The 20,427-nt window shown below is 40.2% G+C and overlaps 1 non-coding gene across 1 annotated transcript; it reads right to left on the bottom strand.

The window, feature by feature from the left end:
- Positions 1–18,249: 18,249 nt before the first annotated feature.
- Positions 18,250–18,321, bottom strand: trnah-gug (transfer RNA histidin (anticodon GUG)). Its single transcript has one exon. It is a non-coding gene; the product is annotated as a tRNA-His (tRNA).
- Between the last annotated feature and the right edge of the window lie 2,106 nt (positions 18,322–20,427).

The raw sequence follows: 20,427 nt of genomic DNA, 5'->3' as shown, positions 1-20,427 counted from the left end.
TTTTTCTTTCTCACCTCTCTTTCTTTCCCTCCTTTTTCATTTGTTTTTCTCTTTCTCTCTCCTTCCCTTTTTTTTTTTAATCTATTTTGTCTCTGTCCCACTATTTTTTCTTTTCTATACATTTCTCTCTTTCTGTTCCCATCTCTCTTTCTCTCTCTCCTTTCTTACTCACCTTCTCTCACTTCTTTTGTTTATTTTTCTCTCCCTCTTTTTTTCTTTATCTATATTTCTTGCACTTTCTCTTTAACATTCTTTCTTTTTCTTTCTCACCCTCTGTCTCTTTATCTCCCTTTTTCTTTTGTTTTCTCTTTTTTCTTTCTCTCTCCTTCATTTTTCTCATGCTCACACTTTTTCTCTTTATCTCTTCATATTTCTTTTCTCTCATTCTTTTGATGTTTCAGTTTTTCTCCCACCCTTCTCTTTATATCTTTCTTTCTCTATTTTCTCTCTTTCTTTCTCTTAATTTCTTACCTCTCCCTTCCTCTCTAGTGTGCTTTATCTCTTTCTCTATTGTACTCGCTCTATTTCTCTCATTGTTTCCCTCTTTTATGTCTGTCTTACCCTCTCTCTTGTTCTTTTACTCTATCTCCTGTGTTTTCTTTCCTTTTCACCCTCTCTCTTTCTTTCTCTTTCTCTTAAGCCTACTAGTCCGGGCCCCGAGATATTTTTTTTTTCAAGCATGTGGCCCCCCCAACTCAAATGAGTTTGACACCCTGATGTGGAGGAAGACACTATTTTGGGCAAAATGTAAAAAATAAGAAAAAACAGTGACTTACAAAATAAAAGAAGACGCTAGTTTTCAACCCAGAAAGCGAGTTAGTTCGGGCTTTTTTGGTCACAAAAGATGATAATACTGGTTTCCGATGTAGGATGAGATGCTAACTTTAATCACAGAAGAGATGATGCTAGCTTTCGGCTATACAACAGCCAATGCTAGCTTTCAGGGTAGAAAAGGATGCTATTTTTTTGCCTTATTAGACGAAAAGGCAACTATTTCTAGACTTGAAAGTGGAAAAGAGAAGACTACACACGCACACAAACTGGCGAAATTAAAAAGCAATAAAGCAAAAAAAAGGGTCGTGTCATCACCTTGTAGACGTCATCCGAGTTCACTTTGTATATGAAAGTGGTGGCATACACGCGGCACCACAGCGCCCCTCGCTGGCGAAATGCTAGAATGGCAAGCTTTGCCCAAATCGAAAGGCGCTGTTATTACTGGAAAGGGGAAATAAAAACGTTATTTTGAAAAGAGAGGGACGCTGGAGAGGACAGATGGGCGCCAAAGAGGAGAGAAAAGCAGGGGGAAATGAGGTGGATAGAGAGGGGGGTGGGTAACAGAGAGAGCGATAGAGAGGGTGATAGAGAGAGCGATAGAGAGAGCCATAGAGAGAGTGATAGAGAGAAAGATGGAGGAAGAGAGATAGAGTCAAGGTTAGAGATAGAGAGTGAAAGAGAGAAATAGGGAAAATGGAGAAAGAGACAGAAAGAGAGACAGAGAGAGGGAGACGGAGAGTTAAAGAGACAGAGAAAAATGAGAGGGGGAGAGAGAGAAAGAGAGAGAGAGAGAAAAAAAAAGGAGATGGAGATAGAGCGAGGGAGAGAGAGACAAAGAGAGCGAGAGAGGAGTAGGAATAGAGAGGGGGCTAGGAATAGAGAGATAGGGAGAGAGAGAGAGAGAGAGAGAGAGAGAGAGAGAGGTAGGGATAGAGTGATGGAGAGAAAGATGGAGGAAGAGAGATAGAGTCAAGGTTAGAGATAGAGAGTAAAAGAGAGAAATAGAGAAAAGGGAGAAAGAGACAGAAAGAGAGACAGAGAGAGGGAGACGGAGAGTTAAAGAGACAGAGAAAAATGAGAGGGGGAGAGAGAGAGAGAAAGAGAGAGAGAGAAAAAAAGAAGGAGATGGAGATAGAGAGAGGGAGAGAGAGACAAATAGAGCGAAAGAGAGGTAGGAATAGAGAGAGAGGTTGGGATAGAGAGAGAGAAAGAGAGAGAGAGAAAGAGAGCGAGAGAGACAAAAAGAGAGAGTTACTGATAGTTCCATATTTTTTACTTATTTCTTCTCTTGTTCTTTCGTTCTCCATTTCCCCGCTTATTCCTGCTTTTTCTGTCCCCTTTCTCGTGTTCCCTTTTTCTTGTATTCTTTAGATTCCATTTACCAAGATGTTTTACTTCTTTTTTCTCTTTTTTTACTTTTTCCTCATATTCTTTTGTTTTTCTTTACTTTTTTCCTTTCTGTTAATTTTTCCTTTTTTTTTCATTTTCATTTGTTTTTCCCCACTTTTTTTCCATGGTTTCTTTTTCCCTAGCTTTCGACAATTTTTCCGTTGGCTTTACTTATTTCATTTATATTTCTCTTCTTCTTTTATTTCTTTTTTTCCCCAAACTTTTTACTTCCTTTTTCTCTTTTATCTGTTCCTGCTTTTTCCTTCTTTTTATCTTTTTTCCTTTTTTAAAATGTTATTCTTGTTTCTTTTCCACTAGCTTTTTCCTCTTTTCCTTGCTTTATCTACATTTCTTATTTTTTCCTCACTTCTTTCCTTTTTAATTTTTTCTTTATTTTTTTAAGACTGCCCTTACAACAACATCTAGTTTCTTTGGGCAGGGCCCGCCCCCGAACCGCCTGGTAACACCCCTGTCTGGTAGAGGGAAAAAAGGAAAAAACGCTACAGAAAAAGACAAAGGGACACCAGGGGGAATAAAAGCATGCAAATGAGGACAGATGAGTTGAGAATCACTCATTTTTCCTTGTTTTATTCCGAATGTGGCTCGTGCGTAAAGAGCCCGTAGTGCACGTGCGAAGGTTGAGGAACAGGGGAAGGAGGGATGAACAGATGGGGTGAAAGAGAAGGCGAGCACCTGATGCAAAGGACAGAAAAGGGGGAAGGGAAAGGGATAGAGTGGGAGGAAGGGAGGGGGAGCGATAAAAACCCACAATCTGCATCTTGTGAAGAAAGCACACATGCTGAGTTTTAAAAAAGTGCTGCAGGACGGCCCAATAGGCATGCATACTCATTTCGAGACGTGTACATAAAGCAGGGGTGTCAAACCCATTTGAGCTTGGGGCTACATGCTAGACATAGGTTAAAGAGAAATAGAGAGAGAGGGAGAGACAAAAGAAAGAGGAAGAGAGAGAATGTATATGGTAAATGGTCTGCATTTATATAGCGCGTTTCAATTAAAGAGAGAAAGAAAGAAAAAGTGTGAAGAAAAGAGAGGTCAAAAGAGAAAGCGAAAAAGCGAGAGAAAGGAAGAAAAAAAGGGACAAAGTGACGGAAATAGAAAGACATGGAGAAAGAAAGTGAGAAGGAGAAAGAAAGATCAAAAAAATGAGAGGAGAGAGAGAAAAAAGATCGACCATGAGAAAGAAAGAATGAAAGTGAGAAAAAAGGACAGAGGAAACAGAAAAAATGAGAGGAGAGAAAGGCTGAGAAATAGAAAAAAGTAAGAGAAAGAAAGACAAAAAGAGAAGGTTGGAGAAAGACAAAAAACAAAGAGAGCAAGAAAGAGAGAGAGAACAAGAAAGAGCAAGAAAGAGCAAGACCGTGCGAGAGATAGCAAGAACAAGAAATACAACTGACATGGGTGACATCAAGTGGACATATTTTAACTGCAGCTCATTTTTTCTCTTGCACTTCTCTCAGTGTTGCCCCAAGGGCCAGATTCAAACCTATATGTCTCTTTTGTTCTCTCTCTACTTCCTTTTTTGTTTCCCCTATTTTTAAATAAAAAATATTCACAATATATCTGGAATCTAAATAGATTAGTTTTGCATTAGTTGGCAGATGGCAGACAGGTGGGAGGGCAGGGAGAGAGTTCAGAGTCCTGAGAGCCTGATGGAAGACGCTGTCCTTGAGCCTGCTGGTTCTGACTCTGAGACTCCTGAGTCTTAATTCCAACATTTAAATCTTGAACTCAAAGATAAAAGCCACAACTTGATTGGAATATTTCAAACTACCATTGTTTTTAGAATACGGAAATTAAAACTATTACTCCATAGTTTATCTAGTTAATTGCCAATTAATCGAGAGATTAATTGAAGATTAAAGATAATAAACCCTAATCAGTATACAAGTCAAATAAAGGAATTGACTTTTTTGATTGTAAATTTCGAAATGTAATTTACGTCGTATAACTACAGATAACTTTGACTAACCCATGTTTACATAGTTCATACATGAATTTCGCTAAAACAATCACCCAAGAATTAGAATTAGAATTGTATTTATTGTTATTGATATCTGACACGTTTGCCATGGCGGCCAATTGGCCCCGCCCTTGTGGCACCAGCTGCGGCTCGTTGACAGATTGGCTTACCTTCTATTTAAGCTCAGTGTTCTCACTCACCCTTTGTCAGTCCGTCAACGAACCTCTGTCCTGCAAGACGTGGGTTTTGACTCGGTCCGGTTTCCTGCCTGCGTCTCCTGTCCGGTGTCGTTCCCGTATTTTTTATCCTGTTTATTATTATCTCCAGTTTTCGTTCCCGTCAATTTCGATATCCTGTTTTGATATCAATCCTGTCTGTCCCGTCCTGTCCGGTATCGACCCTATTTGTCCGATATCTGCTCGGCCAATTGGTATCGATCTCGTCGGCCTCTGGCTTCCTGTCATTCCACGCCAGAATGCTGCCTAACGTGCATGACTCCCTATTTCCTGTAAAATAAAAGGCTTGTGTGAGAAATGTCACGCATTTGGGTCTGATCCTGTTCCAGTTCATGACAGATATCAACGTTGTGAAACATTGTATGCAAAGAAATTAGACGTGGCACTCCAAGGTAGAATGTGTCATATAATGACTATGAAGGCAAAATAAAACTTCAAAAGGGCATTGGGATGAATAGGCAAAACAAATAATTACAAGGTAGTGCTTGGAAAAACTGGCCTAAGTTATAATCGTAAGAATGCAATGAAGAAAAGTAGTGGATGGTAACAATACAGACGCTGACCGACGTACGAACGAGATCCTTTATAAATTTAATTTGTTTGTAAGTTGCTTCAGTGCTATATTTTGTATGGAATTTATGTTTAATTTTTATTAAATATTCAAGGCTTCTATACATGACCTGAATTGTTTTGTTCTAAACTTTTCATTAAATAATATGCTCTATTGTCAGAACCCAGAACAGATACAGGACCCAATCGCGTGACGTTCTCACACAAGCCTTTTGCGGGAAATGGGGAGTCATGCACGTTAGGTAGCCGGTCTGGCGTGGAAAGACCGGAAGCCAGAGACCGACAAGACCGATTCCAATCGCCCGAGTTGTTATCGGACAGATGGGGTCGACACCGGACAGGAAATGACAGACAGGATAGACAACGGATCAGGATATCAAAAATTATCAGGAGAAACTGGGCGGGAACAAAAACTGGAGAAAACAATATACAGGACAAAAACAGACAGAAACTAAACTGCAACCCGTAATTAAACAGGACAACAATGAACAGGAACAATACCGGACAGGCGATATCACAGGAAAACAAGACCAAGTCAGAACCCTCGTCTTGTGAAGCAGAAGTTCATTTGGGGGCTGACCCTGAAGCAAGAGAGCGCAGAGCTTTATATAAACAGAAAGTCAATCCCTCAACAAGCCGCAGCTGGCATCACACGGGCGGGGCCAATTGGGCACCACGGCAACCGTGACACAAACAAGCGCGGCCAATTGGGCGCCATGGCAACCATGAAACTCTATAAAGATAAATAAAGTTGAGTTTAACTTACTTTTGGAAGATGGGCTTCAAGAGTTAGGCGACCTCCTCCGTTGTAGTAAAAAGTGGCTGAAAAAAAGCGATCCAACCATTTTCTCAACCGCATCAAGCTTTTTTATTCCACTTTCATTTTAAATCAAACGGCTCGCCTCTTCTTTACACTTTACACCAACCATATTGATTGGACGCACAAGATATTAAGCAATAAAAACATCAAAGTTCTTAGCGCTAAAGATAAAGTGCAGTGTGTTTCCACACGAACAAGGAAGTAGAAGCCGGATTTCTTCTTCGGGTTGGATGCCGGGTGACCTCTCACAGCGCCACTTCACGCCGGTGGCGGCGGAAAGAAGCACTAGAGTACTGTCCTCTACTCGGAAAAAGGTGCACACAATACAAAATCTAACTTTACACCAGTATCCGGATATTTTTCGACATCCCCAAAAAATGTTCGTATCCACCATTTATCGTAAGTCGAGGAAGCGTCTGTAGTGCACATTGAATGAGCGCAATAACATTCAGCAGAAGCAATATAAAAAGCAAAATAACGTCAAATTCGGACTATAAGCCTCAACCTTTTTCCCAAACTTTTAACCCTGCTGCCCGTGCAGCAATGCGGCTAATGTATGCATTTTTTCAACGGCCCGAGCAATAAAGGTATGAGGGAGATGCGGGGAATATATGTGTCGAGAAAGACGCAAGTTTAATGTGACTTCTCACTTTGAGCATAAATCAAATTAGCATGAACTGTCATGGAAATGGTGTCGATCATAAGGGGGGCGCTAACTACCATATTAGAATCATTTTAAGAGTCTGTTTATTTGTAAACCGAAGTAACGTGGCGAAACGATAACAAGAGGAAGAAGTGTTGAAGGCGGATTCCTATTTATCTGCCGGCACTTTGTGTGTTCTGGAGTAAATAATTCACACGGTTGGATTCTCATACCTGTCAAGCTCCAGGGCTCCGTGCCCTTACAAACTGTCGTATTTTCCCTTACGAAATACAAAATAATCTTACACCATGTTTTTTTTCAAACGTGTTTATTTATGTAGTTTAACATGTTATATTGTACATGTGTTTCGCTATATCATACATTGTTAATTAACATTTTGTTGTGAGATACTGAATTGCTCGACATGAATGGGGTTTATTATAAAAAAAAGTTCAAAAATGTAGTAGCTTGGACGTTCATTGGAGAAGGAAAAATACATGCAAATATAATTACGTAGAATAATACATTTTCTTATTCAAATTACGAATCAATTTTCTGCATTAAAATATTGTTGGTAATATACTGATTAAAGGGATAACCACAAACCTGTCTTTTTTCATTTTCTCCTTTTATACTTCCTTTTTTTCTCAACTTCTTTATACAACATAATAATTTGTAATCTAATGCATCAAAGCAAGTGAGCCGTTTGAAAGACGGCTCTCTTTTATGAGTTGATCCGAAAAAGCCGGTTCTCTAAAAAGAGACGGATTTCCTTTCACTACATCAAACCGCTCGCTTCGTTTGCAACGAAAAAAACGATACCGAGATAGGCGCTACTGCGGCGAACTCGTTTGACTTGATTAATTTGCCAATAGTTTGTCAATGAACATTGACAAATTTGAGTTTTTCCGTACAAATTTTCTCGTATGTCGTACACGTCTTAAAATGCATAATAAACTTACTTTGTACGGCAAAACCGTACAGGTTGACAGGTATGGATTCTAAGTATTGTTCTTGATATAACCACACTATTTTTGCAGGGAATTGTATCTGACCCCTCGGGGACGTTATAGTTGAGTTACCTCGGCTTTATATTCTTCGGGTATCTTGCTTCAGACTGATGTTTCTCGGATAAGTATATTTTGAAACGGTCGTTATATCTTGAATCCTAAGAGTTGAAGCTTTCCAGTGATATGTGGCATGAGGTATGTCAGTGACTGGGTACATCGCACAGACACGTATGTTTTTTATCAAAAGTCCGGCAGTCCACTTAACGGGTATAGGTATATTATTAATAATACTATTAATAATGTGAAATTGTCCCTAGGTATGAATGAGCGAATGAGTTGTCTGTCCCTGTGTGCCCTGCGATTGGCTGGCAACCAGTTCAGGGTGTCCCCTGCCCACTGCCCGGAGATGGCTGGGATGGGCTCCAGCCCCCCCGCGACCCTAATGAGGATAAGCGGTACGGCTGATGAGATGAGATGAGATAATGTATTAATATTATATTATCAAAACCTTTTCTGTGTACAGTCTGTCTTTGTAAATATAGACGCTCTTCTACTTACGAACTTACCAGTTACGAACAAAGGTACATACGAACATTTTTTCCGGATGTCGAAAAACATCATAACATTGCTGTGAGTTAGAGGTTTTTTTGAGTAGTGGACATTACTGTAGTGCTTCTTCTCGCCGCGTGGCGCTGTGAGAGGTCACCCAGGATCCACCTCGAAGAAGAAATCCGGCTCCTACTTCCTGGTTCATGTGTAATCATATCATGGTGCACTGTATCGCTAGCGCGCTAAGAACTTTGACATTTTTTATTGTTTAATATCTCGTTCATCCATTCAATATGGTTGGTATGAAGTTTAAAGAAGAGGCGAGCCGTTTCTTTTGAAATGAAAGTGGAATAAGAAAGCTTGATGCGGTTGAGAAAATGGTTGGAAGGCTTTTTTTCGGCCACTTTTTACCACGAAGGAGGACGTCTTAAAGTGCATCTACTAAGGGTGAGTTAAACCTCACGTTATTTATCTTTATAAAGCATATTATTTTCTGAAATGTTTATTTCTTAGTACAATACAGGGTACTTATGCAAGCCTTAAACATACTTATATAAACCTTAAACATACAACTTACGAAAAAATTCTACTTACGAACGATCTTCCGGAATCTATCTCAGTTGTAAGAATGACAGCATCTGTATCATGTTACTATGTGGGCTCATGCAGCTTATAGTCAGGTGAGGCTTATGTATGTATAATATGGTTTTTCCTTTAAAAAATGTACCGGATGCGTCTTTTAATCAGAGGTGATCTATAGTCCAAATTTAACAGTAATTCACACAGTATATAGACATATATAAATATATTTTCTATATTTATTTTTTTCACACTTTCAAGAGAAGCTATACCTGAAGTTTGATGGTGGATTTTTACTCTTTATTTTCAAAGAGATTCCAAGCAGGATTGCAAGTCGCGAGTGCAAGTTGCACGGACACGCCGTGCCCGGCTCAAATTGAACTGTCACGGCCAGAATGGGCACTTTGATCATTTCATGTTCGCAGTGAAGGGGAGAAAGGAGAAGGATGAGTGAGGTGGGGGAAAACTGAGCGGGGAATAATATAAGGTAAGTGAGAAAGAGAAGCAAAAGGGAATGCAAATGAAAGCAAGGAATGTAAGTGACCAAGAAAAACGAAATCGAAAATCAAAGCGAGAAAACTATGAAAGAGGTGAGAAAAAGAGCGGCCGAGGGCAGCGTGGAAGTCAGAGGGCGCTTGGACAAAAAAAGACGGAATGGAAGATAAGGGATGAAAGCCTCCACGGGGATGAGCTTACCCAGAATTCCTTTCATGTGAACCACGCGCTTCTCGTCCTTCGTCCTTCGTCAAGACCTCAAGACACACACCTTCTGCTCAAGTGCCAGTGCCAATTGTGGACAATGCACAGGAACTCTAGTTATATTTTCTGCCTCTCTTATGTTAAAACCAGAATTTATTGACAAGTGAAGGCGAAGGATATTCCGATGTCTCGCCGCGTGTTCTTTTACTGGACCAGAGTGTTCGGACTTTGAAAAAATAAAGCTGGAGAGAAGCATTACGGTTGAGGACATTTCTTGAAAAAATTCAAAATATGGATATAATCAAAGTGCATTAAGGACCAATTGATGGCGATGTGTTCTCCCACCATGAGGCCAGGAGTGCGCCAGACTAGAGATAATATGAATAAAACGACCACATTTTGTTTCAAGGTAGTGTCCCTGACTTGAAAATACTGTACTAGCTGACGCCATCTTCTGGATGAAATCCTTGTTCAGCTCCCTTTGTTGCGCGTGAAGGTATGGGAAATTCTTAGATGTGCTCAAATAAACTTTTCAATTGTCATCGTTTTGGGGGGTGGGTTGACATTCGGACTGCAATTGTAACACTCCTGTAACTCTGGGATGCCTCGTGTTTTACTTGTTTGTCGTGGGAATGCCAGAACCTCTTGACAGTATTCAGATTCACTAAGCTAAGTCAAACATTCTCACAATAGAACACCACAGTGATCATGTGGTGATTTTAAAAACCAATGAACTACGAAATAAAAGACGAAGGCCTATTTACCTAATGTCCCTGAACGCATTCCTCACTCAACTGCCCTGTCCTCGCGAAACTGCAGGTTCACGTCAATTTAACAAAATGGGTGCTACGAAAAAGGGAAATAAAAACACAAAGAGATTTGAATTTACCTGCAACACAGAGTGCATGAGTTGGTCTTCTCTTCTGTACAATCTGCACAAAAGATATAAATGCACAAAACTCTGACCATTAGTCTCTAAACGAGAGACTCTCGTTTCAGTGATTGAATTTATGACAGACACAATTCGTATATGTAAGTACAGTTTTAAATACAATTGTAATCCTGCCAAGTATTCATTATTTTGACAAAATGTTACTGTATTTTGATTTCTTCTTTTTACGATCTCGTAAAATAAGTTGCCACATATGCAGAAGCTAACACCGGTTGCACATGCTAACTAATTATGTTAATCTGCTTTTTTTCATTTGACTTAATACCTCAAAACTGGCAGAGAACCAACAAGTTGGATCCAAACTTTTAAAAAGTCGATTTTTCACAACATGTCCTCCATAAGGACAAAAGGCTGACATTTTCAAGTATCAATTTATCATTTCAAATAAATGCTGTAAGTGACAGTGACTGACAGGGTCACAAACATTCTTTGCTGTTTTTGCAGTTCCTTTTGAGGTGACTTTGCTGAGAAATTCACTCACGGACAGTTAGATGGCGCCAGACCCCGACTCGTTTGGCACGCCAACATGACAACAAGTGAAATAATATGGTTTATCTATGTATGTAAGTAGGGTTGGTAAGCAAACAGACAATAGTTTGAAAAGTAAAGATGAAGGTGGGCTTAGAAGATGCAGGAAGGTAGGTAGGTGGGTAGGCAGGTAGGTAGGTAGATAGGTAGGTAAGTAAGTAGGCGGGTAGGTAGGTCAGCCGGCCGTTCGGCCAGTTGTTATGTTGGTTGGTCAGTTGGTAGTTAAGTCATCCAGTCAGACGCAAGGTAGGTAGAAACGAAGAAACGGGTAGATACAGTAAGATAGGTTGGTTAGTTAGGATGGTAGGTAGGTAGGTAGATAGGTGGGTAGGTAGGTAGGTACATTGGTAGGTAGGTCGGCCAGTTATGTTGGTTGGCCAGTTGGTAGTGAAGTTGTCCAGTCGGTTGAAGGTAGGTAGAAGCAACAGGTAAGTAACAGGTAGATTCAGTAAGATAGGTTGGTTTGGGAGGTAGGTAGGCAGGCAAGCTAGTTGTTATGTTGGTTGACCAGTTGGTAGTTAAGTTGTGCAGTCGATCGGAAGGTATGTAGAAATGAAGAAACAGGTAGATACAGTAAGATAGGTTGGTTAGGTAGGTAGGTAGGTAGGTAGGTAGGTAGGTAGGTAGACAGGGTTCTGTAGGTCGGCTAGGTAGGTCGAATTATGTACTACTTTTTTACTTTGACTTCAACTGGGTTCAGGGAGCCAGACAAAATTGGAGATGTATACTGTATGCATTAGCCAAATCGGGAGCGTACGTGTTGGTGTACGCCTGTGCGTATGTGCAAGTTACCTTAGAGGACAGCAGAAGGGTATCCGACTAACTTCTCAGCTCGTTCAATCAAGAGGCGACAGGGAACGGGAGGCTCAGAGGAGAAGGACGGAGAGAGGGAGAGAAATAATCAAGGCGACAAGGCGAGACTGATGGCGAGAGGTTAAAGATTCCGATAGGAGGGGCACAGGCCGCCTTCAGACAGCAGGCATTAAAAAGAATAGTGCGGGCTCTCCAGGGCGGCAGCATTGTTTAATCATTGGGAAACAAGACAGCAGAAAAACTGCGAAAATGGAGATGCGTAAATGGGAAAAGAGTGACAGATGTGGAGAGTTGGTGGAAGCGTAGAATGAGAATGGAGGGGGGATCAGAGGAGGACGAATGGGGATTTCGATTTGTTTTTACCATAAAGGACTGCATTAAAGGCAGAAAGGGATGAGACAGAAACACTTTTGTTCTGCTCATGTGTGAAAGTTGTTAGTTTAATCAAATACATTAATGCCTCTTTAGAAGAGCACCTTGAGACGTGGAAATGTCGATATCTGAATTTCATTCGGAACAAACAGCTTGCCCGTTTTACGAAGGACAATCCAGGTTACGAGCAATCCCAGAGGCTACCACAAGAAACCGTTCTCGACTGCTCACCGCCAGCATCGGACGGTCCCAGTTTGCACATGCAAACTCTTACAGGCCCCCCAAAGTTAAAAAAAATTGTACCGTAGAATTTTTTTCATTTGTATGCTCATTTAAAGTTACGGTAACTTAAAGTGGACAGTAAGTGCTTACATATCATGAAAAGTCTCTCAATCTCATATCTGTCAACCCCGGCCAGTTGCTACCCTATTAATGATTGCAATTTAAAGAATTCAATTTATTTGGTTCCCTTAGTGCTGGCACATCTAAAGTCTGGCTCGGGAGCCAGTTACGGTCCGTGATCAAATTTTTACTCACCTACGGCCTCTGTCATAATTTGAATAATATCTGGCCTGCCAGTAATGTTGACCGCAGTATAAAATATTTTTGTCCCAAAAAGAATTACTCACCACTCCACCAGATGGCAGAAGCCCCTCGGCTTTCTGTGAGAATTTTAGCCCATCCCATTCCTGACAGGGCAATCGGAAAATAAAAAAGGAAAGTTGACCTATTTGCAGAACCTGGTATTCCCAGGTGGTCACTTATCCAAGTACTAACTAGGCCTGACCCTGCTTAGCATCCTGAGATCGGGTGTTCTCAGCGAGGTATGGCCATGGACAGGTCAGGTTAAGCAATGATAAATCTTACAAACACAATGTGGCACCTATTTACTCACAGCACCGTGTAGAATGCAGAGACAATATTAGCAATCTACAATGACATTGTCGTCTGCTACCTATCCGGATTATAACCAGATAGGCGAAACTAGATCAGTCTAACAAAAAGACGGTTGTTCTTTTGTTTTGTTTCTCCTGTAAAAAGTTGTTTTACGGTGTACACAATTTGAAATTATCAATAAGTGTATAAAACAGGGATGGCGAACACGTTTGACACAAAGAGACAAAATTTTTAACTGTGAGAGTCAAAGAGCCACACCACGCACTGACCTGCCATGACAGACAGACACACACAAACACACACAATTAAAAACATTATTTCCCATAACACACATAACACTATTTCCGTTTCGCTTTGCATTTTGACCATGAGGGTAACAGTCTGCACGCTCATGAAAAGTTTACTTAATTTCCTGGCATTGGACGTAACCTACGCAGACGATTGGCAGTCAGTTATGTTTCCGGAGCAGCATAAAAACAACAAATCTGCCAAATTAATTTCAAAATATTACTTATTTGTTATTAACTCTGATGGATTCAAGTGCGTTTTAAAAGCGGAAAAAAACTAAACATGAAATGAGGTAAAGAGCCACAGTAAATAGAAAATATGATGAGGCAAAGATTAATTGATGAGGCATTCTGATTGGCCAAGAGACGCATGTGGATGTAGAGCCGCGTGTTCGCCACCCCTGGTATAAAATATTGGGAAAACATGTAAGTTGACAGGTATGCGGTCTCCGTCTACTACTCTGCACCACACACTCACCCCTGTTTCGGCGACTGTCTCTTGTCAGGGTTTAGTTCCTGCAGGCCCTCTTTTCCCCTAAGAGGGCAGCATTAGCCAATTTCCCAATCCCCTATACTTTTCCTCTCCCCATGTCTTTTCACTTAGACAATAAGGCAGCTCTGCTATAAATACCCAAGACACTCACTTTTCTGAACCGTTTTGATTCCTGAAGCTTTTCACTCTCCAAAACGACAAAGCCTTCTCCTTCCACGTTCCAGTTTCGCAACTCCGAAACCCACCACACCATCTCCTTCGCCCGTTCCCTCCTTGTACCACAGTCGTCCACCCAAGCCATCTTCCTTAAACGTATTCCGAAATCTTCACTTAAAGATGTTTCTTCACCTCAAGACCCCCCTTTTTTTGTTTTCCCTCGCAAGCCTCCTTTTTCAAGATCTGACACCCCCTTCTCGCGGATGAAGGTTGGTGTTGCAGTTTAAATAAACGTCCCCCCTACTGGGTTCAGACCACATCCCCTGTGTCTCGCGTTTGGATCCGTCCGACACATTGTGACACCTTCATTGTGAGTGCTCATAAAACTCTTATTTTGTTTTGTTAATGTCTTGTTATTTATCTTATTACTTTCTCTTTTTTTGTGTTTAATTACTATTTGAATGTGTTTTGAGTGATTAGGAAGATGAGTTTTAAAGGTATTTAAGGTTAACATGGATTTTTTAGGAGGACGGGAACGGACCAATTAGTTTTCAATTATTCCAAATAAGGAAAATGTGCTCATTTCAAGAGCGATTTAAGCTACAAGCACGATCCTGGAACGGATCAAGCCCATACAGTATCTACTAAGTACCAATACTACTTTGTGACAGACTCGCTCTTATTCCTTGGCGTGACTTGGCCGTCCTGACATCCAAATGTCATTTGTTATGGTTCATTGGGTGTGGGCGTGGGGATGGTATCGATACGGGAGGTCATTTAGAAACCAGTCGTACTGAACGTCAATTGCACTTCTCAATTAGTAGAAAATCCCCCTGAAGAGTGATGGATGTTAATGGAGACCAACGGCGGTGCTATTATGGATCACTGCCGCCCGATGATCATGGAGATTCACTGAGCTAACGCGCAACCAATGGATGGACTTTTCAACCTGTCAGTCGAACACATTCATATCATTAGCTAAATTGGCATATTACATTGGCACCATTTCATTCTCTTCAAATCTCTTAAAGCTCACATCACCAAAAGGACTGTAGAAGATATTGCAGATGTTTTATGAGCATGACATGCTAACGACAGCAGGAGGGAAAGGGAATTGTGCCCGAGGACCTCCACCTGCTCCTCGTCTCACATGGGAAGGGAAACTCTTCAATTTTGAATCGCATTTTGGATTCTAGGGTCCAGAGGGGGAGGCAGGAAGTACATCACGAGCACGGGGAGCGGCCGAGGGGCTTTTAATCAGTTCTGACAAGTTGGCTTTGCTTGAGGAGAGAAGGGGCTCTTACCCTTCGTCTATCTTTGATATGGTTCCATTCTTCTTTGCATTTTTTACATTCTAACTCTTTTTTTTTGACATATTGCCCTTTTGCCTGAAGGCTCTCAGCAAGCTGACAAGAGCTTTTTTTCCTTTCCTTTTTTTAAACTTTTTTACTTTTACTCATTCTGCTTATGTTAACCCGTTAACAATTCTGTAAAACTCACCTAAAATCCTAGTCCAAGACGTACCCAAATTAAATTGAATGCTGTTCTTGAACCGTTGGGAGAATGGTCTGCATTTATATAGCGTCCTCATTTCAAGTCAATTAAGACTTCCTAAAGCGCTTTACAATGTGCTTCACACTTACCCCATTCACACACACTCACACACCAATAGCGGCCGTGCAGCCATGCAAAGTGCCAACCTGCTTATTGGGGGCATTGGGGATTCAGTGTCTTGCCCAAGGACACTTCGACATATAACACGGAGGAGCCGGGAATTGAACCTGCGATCTCTTGATCACTTGAGCGCTCTACCTCCTGAGCTAATGCTGCTCAAAAACTATACATCATATTTTACACATTTTTCTAAAGGAATGTAAAAGTGTTTCCAAAAGCGGCCATTTGGACTAGAGATGACCAGTTTACAGCCCTAAAATGTTTGCAGGCATGTATTTTACTTAGGCTATTTTGTAGACATTCTGAAAGATTGAATGTTTGACTTTTCTTTTCAGAAGTAAATCACTGATTGTGCACACAAATGGATTCTGAGTTCCAATACGCATCTTTATTTTCGGCTTTGATTTGAATAAACCCCGTAAAATTGCATAGAATTACGTTGGGAATTACATTGTCTAGCCAATGTGTCAATAAATATTTGTATCGGTCATTATTGCCTAAAGATTTCCTTCTTCTTCAATACAGGCTGTCATAGGCTATTGTAGGCTAAGGACCGTGAAAAAAAGCTTGCAATTGGTTTCAAGTGGTGTCAATCAAAAAGTCAGAGGCTAACGACCATATTAAAAATTATTACACACGTCTTTTTATTTGTAAACATGAAGTAATGTGGTGTAACAGATGGATTGCAACAAGGAACGTCGAATGATGCAGAAATTATTTTTAGGCTGATTTTTGTTTTTTTTTTGTCTGTCGGCACTATTGTGTGATTTTGAGTAAATATTTTAAACGGTTGGATTCACTGGATGGTCCTGGACGTAACTATGCCGTGTATGCCGAGAACCGTTTCATCAGCTGAGTATCAGAGCACGTTGTTGTTGGGGGCGGCAGTAGCTCAGGAGGTAGAGCGATCGTTTTAGGAGTAAGGGATTCCAGTTCGAATCCCGGCTTATCCGTGTTACATGTCAAAGTGTCCTTGGGTAAGACACTGAAACCCCAACACCCCCAATAAGCAGGTTAGTGCCTTACATGGCTGCACAGATCACGGCCGCTATTGGGAAATGTGAAGCACAATGTAAAGCGCTTTGGGAAGTCATTGACTTGAAAAGCGCTATATAAATGCAGATCATTTCAGATCATTTCATTGTTAGCTATGCTATGCTTTATAGTTTTCTGGTATTTTGTTTCAGACTGATCATGATGTTTCTGTGACGACTACATTTTGAAATGAATCCTAAGAGTTTAAGCTTTCCAATGATCCGTGCCATGACATATTTCAGTATCGCCGCCATGTTTGCCTGGAATCTCGCTGCTAGCTGCGCTCTGTGGCACTGGTTTTAGTTCGCATTATAGAATACAGTGCTATCTAGTGCTCAAATATTACACACTGGGGCTTTGAGGAATGGCTTTTTCCTCAGCGTTTTTTTGTTTTTGTTTTGGATACCGAGAAGGCGGGTGAAATCAGTTCCTTCAAAGGTTTTATTTTGGGGAAAAAAAAGTATATATATGTATACAGTATATGTATATATGTATATATATATATATACCGCGGTGTACCTGTCCCACAAAAGATCCACATTCACGCTGGACTGGATGATTAGTTTTTTATTACAGTTTCTGCAGATAAATGAGTCACAACATTAGCTTCCCTGCTGGCTTTGATCTCTTTGATCTCGTTGGCAGCTCGCTCTGTAGACTGCCCAAAGCATATCAAAGAGCTTTCTTTTCATTTTACATAAAATACATTTTAGAATATCACAATCCATTTTTACATCCATTTTAACAAGATACTTTTAACAAGAGATCGTATAGTGTTTTTTTAACGTTTACAATGAATTCAACATATTTTTTTATAGTCTGAATTTTAACCAACATCATCCTTTGTATATACATGAGAAAACAGAAATAATGAGTATAAAAACGGATACAATCTACCTGCAGATAAATGAGTCACAACATTACCTTCTCTGCTGGCTTTGATCTTATAAGGGGAACTAATATTTTAGCACAACAGAAACAAAATGAAAATAAATCCAAACAGCTTGACAACATCAATCACATTACTGGGCATGTTGAGAGATTTGTCAGCTGTGGTTATAATGTTTAAAATTAACTTATTTTGTGGAGCACCAAAAGATGTGTCTTACCGTTGGGAGCTCGCCAACAAAACCCCGCTTTCCGGTCACATGTCAAAAGCCAAAACCAGCCCCACCCCATACCAGCAGGTGGCACTGTTGGACTCATCATTGCAGGACACTTACCAAAAACGATACACATATTTCAGCAGGAATTTCTATAAAACAACAGTTATTATTACACCCGTTACATATATATATATATATATATATATATATATATATATATATATATATATATATATATATATATATATATATATATATATATATATATATATATATATACTCTGAAGCTAAAATTGCCCATAGATGACTATAAAGAAAATTGAAATTAATTCACTTATACAGTCGCTGCTCATGCTGCAACACAAAAACACTCATGACACCTAGCGGCGTTTTCTATAACTACAACTTATAATCCATTCTGGTCCTGATCATTTCGTATATGTATTCGTCCACATTCTTCTATCTATCTATCGATCTATCTACCTATCCTGGTCATATCACTCGAGAGGGGTGACTGACAGCAAGACAAACACATACAAAAACAAACAAAAATAAAAAGGGGAAAAGTAGCGAAAAAAACACATTCTTACATCTTTATTTTCCTGGTACAGAACGTGACTTACTTGTGTTTTATGAACTGTAGGTGTGCATTCGTTTACAGTATTTGTTGGATCTAGTCACAAAATTGCCGTGACCCGGATTCGAACCGGGGTTGCTGCGGCCACAACGCAGAGTACTAACCACTATACGATCACGGCTGACCGCTGAGTCGTGAGCACAATAATGGTACATTAAACAGGCCAAGTTGTTTAAACTCATAGACAGGAATCCAATTGTGACTATCATGAACAGTGTTATTGATCTCAGGATTAGTAGATTTCTCAGATAAGTAGGGTAACGTCACCACCCTAAATGAGCTCACAAAACTGTAAAACCATTTCTTGTGACACGTTTGTTTTTCTTATTCGGTTGCTGCTCAATATTATTGTTACGATACCCTATTACTTTACATTCACAGAAATATTATTATACAGGTAATGTAGACCAGTCAGTAAGCACTTACGTTGTAAATATATTTTCTTTTATCCAGAGTTTTTCTTCTTTTTTTTATCTTTTTGTTCTCTTCAAAGCAGGGGTGTCAAACTCATTTTAACTCGGGGGCCACACGATAGAACAAACATTCTCTCGGCTTTACACGGACAAGTAGATTCGAGCGAAAAAGAGAAGGAGGAGAGAGAGAGAGGGAGGGAGAGAGAGAAGGAGAGGAGAGAGAGAGAGAGAGAGAGAGAGAGAGAGAGAGAGAGAGAGAGAGAGAGAGAGAGAGAGAGAGAGAGAGAGAGAGAGAGAGAGAGAGAGCTACAAGTAAAGCGTTCGTGAGAGGCACCTGGCTTTGGCAAAATCAAGTGGTCGTATTTCAACATGCAGCTCGTTTTTCGTTTGAATCCCTTAGCCGCCTGTTTAACACCCCTGCTTTAAAGTCTTTATTACATGTTGAAGTGCCATTTCATCATTTTCTTATTCGACTGAAACATAGTTAAAACAAAATTTTGTTCTACTGGGATATCATTTTTGCTGAATCTAAGTATTATTTAGAATAGAATAGAATAGAATAGAATAGAATATACCTTTATTGTCATTGTTACAAATGGGCTTTATGAACAACATAAAATATATTGAAAATGACAGATAACAAAATTACAGTTACATTATTAACTAAAACAAATAACCTGTATTGCAGTACGACGGCGGAGTGGTTAGCGCATGAGCGGCACAGTTCTGAGGTCATGAGATCGAACCTCCTGTGTGGAGTTTGCATGTTCTCCCCGTGCTTGCGTGGGTTTCCTCCGGGCACTCCGGTTTCCTCCCACATTCCAAAAACATTCATGTCAGGTTAATTGGTAGGTCCAAATTGTCCCCAGGTGTGAATGAGCGAGCGAATTGTCTGTCCCTGTGTGCCCTGCAACTGGCTGGCAACCAGTTTAGGGTGTCCCCTACCCAATGCCCCAAGATGGCTGGGATGGGCTCCAGCACCCCCGCGACCCTACTGAGGATAAGTGGTGCAGATAATGGATGGATGGATGGATAACCTGTATTACCTTAGGAACCACAGTGACCAAAATGTATTGATGTGAATTGTCTTTATTGTTGTTTACACTAGTGTAACGGGTGTAATAATAACTTTTGTTTTATTGAAATTCCTGCAGAAATATGTGTATAGTTTTTGGTAAATGTCCTGCAATGATTAGTCCAACAGTGCCATCTGCTGGTAAGGGGTGGGGTTTGGTTTTGGCTTCTGACATGTGACTGGGAGACGGGGTTTGTTGGCAGTCTTACCAGAGAGAACTGCAATGGTAAGACACATTTTTTGGTGCTCCACAAAAGAAGTTAATTTTAAACATTATAACCCCAGCTGACAAATCTCTCAACATGCACAGTAATGTGATTGATATTGTCAAGCTGTTTAGGTTTATTTTCGTTTTGTTTCTGTTTTACTAAATATTAATTCCCCTTGTAGAGATCAAAGAGATCAAAGCCAACAGAAAAGCTAATGTTGTGACTCATCCATTTGCAGGTAAATTGTACCCGTTTTGATACTCATTATTGTTTTTATTTCTATTTTCTCATATACATTAAAAAAGGATGATGTTGGTTAAAATTCAGACTAAAGAAAAATATGTTGAATTCATTGTAAACGTTAAAAATCCACTATACGATCTCTTGTTAAAATGTAAAAATGTATTGTGATATTCTAAAATGTCCCCAAGTCTAGAATCAAGTCTCTTCAACTGGTACAAAATGCCGCAGCGAGGCTTTTAACTAGGACAAAAAAGTACGATCACATAACACCGATTTTGGCTAACCTG

Source organism: Urocampus carinirostris, chromosome 2 (assembly GCF_059441175.1).
Source record: "Urocampus carinirostris isolate Australia breed hairy pipefish chromosome 2, RoL_Ucar_1.0, whole genome shotgun sequence".
In the NCBI taxonomy this organism is placed as follows: domain Eukaryota; kingdom Metazoa; phylum Chordata; class Actinopteri; order Syngnathiformes; family Syngnathidae; genus Urocampus; species Urocampus carinirostris.
This window is presented reverse-complemented; position numbering and strand designations above follow the sequence as displayed.